Raw genomic sequence first — 5,345 nt, forward strand, 5'->3', positions numbered from 1 at the left:
ACCACCTCGACCATAACACCCTATATCTGCCTCTCTATCATCAAACACATTCAACAAACCTTCAAAATACTCACTCCATCTCCTTCTCACATCACCACTACTTGTTATCACCTCCCCATTAGCCCCCATCACTGAAGTTCTCATTTGCTCCCATGCCTTACACACCTTATTTACCTCCTTCCAAAACATCTTTTTATTCTCCCTAAAATTTAATGATACTCTCTCACCCCAACTCTCATTTGCCCCCTTTTTCACCTCTTGCATCTTTCTCTTGACCTCCTGCCTCTTTCTTTTGTACATCTCCCACTCATTTGCATTTTTTCCCTGCAAAAATCGTCCAAATGCCTCTCTCTTCTCTTTCACTAATAATCTTACTTCTTCATCCCTCCACTCACTACGCTTTCTAATCAACCCACCTCCCACGCTTCTCATGCCACAAGCATCTTTTGCGCAAGCCATCACTGCTTCCCTAAATACATTCCATTCCTCCCCCACTCCCCTTACCTCCTTTGTTCTCACCTTTTTCCATTCTGTACTCAGTCTCTCCTGGTACTTCCTCACACAAGTCTCCTTCCCAAGTTCACTTACTTTCACCACTCTCTTCACCCCAAAATTCTCTCTTCTTTTCTGGAAACCCCTACAAATCTTCATCTTCGCCTCAACAAGATAATGATCAGACATCCCTCCAGTTGCACCTCTCAGCACATTAACATCCAAAAGTCTCTGTTTTGTGTGCCTATCAATTAACTGATATATTATTTATATTACTAATGCTTGCATAGTGAGATTGTACAAAGGCAAAGGGGATAAAAGTGAGTGCTCAAATTACAGATGTATAAGTCCGTTGAGTATTCCTGGGAAATTATATGGGAGGGTATTGATTGAGAGGGTGAAGGCATGTACAGAGCATCAGATTGGGGAAGAGCATGTGTGGTTTCAGAAGTGGTAGAGGATGTATGGATCAGATGTTTGCTTTGAAGATTGCATGTAAGACATATTTAGAAAAGCAAATGGATTTGTATGTAGCATTTATGGTTCTTGAAAAGGCATATGAGAGAGTTGATAGAGATGCTCTGTGGAAGGTATTAAGAATATCTGGTGTGGGAGGCAAGTTGTTAGATGCAGTGAAAAGTTTTTATCGAGGATGTAAGCCATGTGTACGTGTAGGAAGAGAAGAAAGTGATTGGTTCTCAGTGATGTTGGTTTGCGGCAGGTGTGCGTGATGTCTCCATGGTTGTTTAATTTGTTTAAGGATGGGGTTGTTAGGGAGGTTAATGCAAGAGTTTTGGAAAGAGCAGCAAGTATGCAGTCTGTTGTGCATGAGAGAGCTTAGGAAGTGAGTCAGTTGTTCGCTGATGATACAGAGTTGGCGGATGACTCGGGTGAGAAACTGCAGAAGCTAGTGACTGAGTTTTGTAAAGTGTGTCAAAGAAGAAAGCTGAGAGTAAATGTGAATAAGAGCAAGGTTATTAGGTACAGTAGGGCTGAGGGACAAGTCAATTGGGAGGAAAGTTTGAATGGAGAAAAACAGGAGGAAGTGAAGTGTTTTAGCTATCTGGAAGTGGATTTGGCAGCGGATGGAACCATGGAAGCAGAAGTGAATCATAGGGTGGGGGAGGGGGCAAAAAGTGTGGGAGTGTTGAAGAATGTGTGGAAGTTGAGAACATTATCTCGGAAAGCAAAAATGGGCATGTCTGAAGGCATAGTGGTTCCAACAATGTTATTCAAAGTTATATGGTTGCGAGGCATGGGCTGTAGATAGAGTTGTGCGGAGGAGGGTGGATGTGCTGGAAATGAGATGTTTGAGGAAAATATGTGGTGTGAGGTGGTCTGATCGAGTAAGTAATGAAAGGGTAAGAGAGATGTGAGGTAATAAAAAGAGTGTGGTTGAGAGAGCAGAAGAGAGTGTTTTGAAATGGTTTGGTCACATGGAGAGAATGGTCACATGGAGAGAATCTGTGAGGAAAGATTGACCATGAGGATATATGGGTCAGAGGTGGAGGGAACAAGGAGAAGTGGGAGACCAAATTGGAGGTGGAAAGATGGTGTGAAAAAGATTTTGAGTGATCGGGGCCTGAACATGCAGGAGGATGAAAGGCATGCAAGGAATAGAGTGAATTGGAAAAAATTGGTATACTGGGTTTGATGTGCTGTCAATGGATTGAACCAGGGCATGTGATGCATTTGGGGTAAACCATGGAAAGTTCTGTGGAGCCTGGATGTGGAAGGGGAGCTGTGGTTTTGGTGCATTATACATAACACCTAGAGATTGAGTGTGAACGAATGGGGCCTTTGTTGTCTTTTCCTAGCGCTACCTCGCGCACATGTGGGGGGAGGGGGTTGTTATATTGTGTGGCGGGGTGACAATGGGAATGAATAAAGGCAGATAGTATGAATTATGTACATGTGTATATATGTATATGTCTATGTGTGTATATATATGTATACGTTGAGATGTATAGGTATGTATATTTGCGTGTGTGGACGTGTATGTATATACATGTGTATGTGGGTGGGTTGGGCCATTCTTTCATCCATTTCCTTGCACTACCTCGCTAACGCAGGAGAGAGCAACAAAGTAAAATGAATAAATGAAATAAATATCACTAATCAAATCAAAAACAAACAATAACACATTTAAATCCGATAAGAAAATAGATAATCTAACGGAAGTGGAAGGAAACTCTTTTAAGCCAAATTCATAAGTTTATCATAATGAAAACAAGGTAATGTTCCACTGACTCAAATAAAAACAAAAGCTATTCCCACTAACGTGATATAAAAAGGAAACTTATAAGATTATCTCTAAGATAATCCTAAAAAGCATTCTTATAAACAAAATTCTCCTATATCCTGACATAAAAATTCAAGGAAATCCACCTCCCCTATATTCAGTATAAAATCCAGAAATCAATTCAGATTCCCCTTCAGAAAATCAACTTAAGTCAACTGAAATCAACGTAAAGGCAAAGGCAAGGCAGCAGGTTTGGATGGTATTGCAGTGGAATTTATCAAAAAAGGGGTGACTGTATTGTTGACTGGTTGGTAAGGTTATTTAATGTATGTATGACTCATGGTGAGGTGCCTGAGGATTGGCGGAATGCTTGCATAGTGCCATTGTACAAAGGCAAAGGGGATAAGAGTGAGTGCTCAAATTACAGAGGTATAAGTTTGTTGAGTATTCCTGGGAAATTATATGGGAGGGTATTGATTGAGAGGGTGAAGGCATGTACAGAGCATCAGATTGGGGAAGAGCAGTGAGGTTTCAGAAGTGGTAGAGGATGTGTGGATCAGGTGTTTGCTTTGAAGAATGTATGTGAGAAATACTTAGAAAAGCAAATGGATTTGTATGTAGCATTTATGGATCTGGAGAAGGCATATGATAGAGTTGAAAGAGATGCTCTGTGGAAGGTACTAAGAATATATGGTGTGGGAGGCAAGTTGTTAGAGGCAGTGAAAAGTTTTTATCGAGAATGTAAGGCATGTGTACGTGTAGGAAGAGAGGAAAGTGATTGGTTCTCAGTGAATGTAGGTTTGCGGCAGGGGTGTGTGATGTCTCCATGGTTGTTTAATTTGTTTATGGATGGGGTTGTTAGGGAGGTGAATGCAAGAGTTTTGGAAAGAGGGGCAAGTATGCAGTCTGTTGGGGGTGAGAGAGCTTGGGAAGTGAGTCAGTTGTTGTTCGCTGATGATACAGCGCTGGTGGCAGATTCATGTGAGAAACTGCAGAAGCTGGTGACTGAGTTTGGTAAAGTGTGTGAAAGAAGAAAGTTAAGAGTAAATGTGAATAAGAGCAAGGTTATTAGGAATAGTAGGGTTGAGGGTCAAGTCAACTGGGAGGTAAGTTTGAATGGAGAAAAACTGGAGGAAGTGAAGTGTTTTAGATATCTGGGAGTGGATTTGGCAGCGGATGGAACCATGGAAGTGGAAGTGAATCATAGGGTGGGGGAGGGGGTGAAAATCCTGGGAGCCGTGAAGAATGTGTGGAAGTCAAGAACATTATCTCTGAAAGCAAAAATGGGTATGTTTGAAGGAATAGGGTTTCCAACAATGTTATATGGTTGCGAGGCGTGGGCTATGGATAGAGTTGTGCGCAGGAGGGTGGATGTGCTGGAAATGAGATGTTTGAGGACAATATGTGGTGTGAGGTTGTTTGATCGAGTAAGTAATGTAAGAGTAAGAGAGATGTGTGGAAATAAAAGGAGCGTGGTTGAGAGAGCAGAAGAGGGTGTTTTGAAATGGTTTGGGCACATGGAGAGAATGAGTGAGGAAAGATTGACCAAGAGGATATATGTGTCGGAGGTGGAAGGAACGAGGAGAAGTGGGAGACCAAATTGGAGGTGGATAGATGGAGTGAAAAAGATTTTGAGTGATCGGGGCCTGAACATGCAGGAGGGTGAAAGGCAGGCAAGGAATAGAGTGAATTGGATTGATGTGGTATACCGGGGTCGATGTGCTGTCAATGGATTGAATCAGGGCATATGAAGCGTCTGGGGTAAACCATGGAAAGTTCTGTGGGGCCTGGATGTGGAAAGGGAGCTGTGGTTTCGGGCATTGTTACATGACAGCTAGAGACTGAGTGTGAACGAATTGGGCCTTTGTTGTCTTTTCCTAGCGCTACCTTGCACATATGATGGGGGAGGGGGATGTTATTCCATGTGTGGCGAGGTGGCGATGGGAATAAATAAAGGCAGGCAGTATGAATTATGTACATGTGTATATATGTATATGTCTGTGTGTGTATATATATGTGTACATTGACATGTATAGGTATGTATATTTGCGTGTGTGGACGTGTATGTATATACATGTGCATGGGGGTGGGTTGGGCCATTTCTTTCGTCTGTTTCCTTGCGCTACCTCGCAAACGCGGGAGACAGCGACAAAGCAAAATAAATAAATAATAAATAAATATTATTTAAATATTATTAAAAAAATAAAAAAAAATATTATTTTGCTTTGTCGCTGTCTCCTGCGTTAGCGAGGTAGCGCAAGGAAACAGATGAAAGAATGGCCCAACCCACCCACATACACATGTATATACATACACGTCCATACATGCAAATTTACATACCTATCCATCTCAACGTATACATATATATACACACACAGACATATACATATATACACATGTACATAATTCATACTGTCTGCCTTTATTCATTCCCATTGCCACCCTGCCACACATGAAATGACAACCCCCTCCCCCCTCATGTGCGCGAGGTAGCACTAGGAAGACAACAAAGGCCCCATTCATTGACACTCAGTCTTTAGCTCCCCTCCCCCCTCATGTGCGCGAGGTAGCACTAGGAACACAACAAAGGCCCCATTCGTTCACACTCAGT

This window comes from Panulirus ornatus, chromosome 54, assembly GCF_036320965.1.
Source record: "Panulirus ornatus isolate Po-2019 chromosome 54, ASM3632096v1, whole genome shotgun sequence".
NCBI classification, from domain to species: domain Eukaryota; kingdom Metazoa; phylum Arthropoda; class Malacostraca; order Decapoda; family Palinuridae; genus Panulirus; species Panulirus ornatus.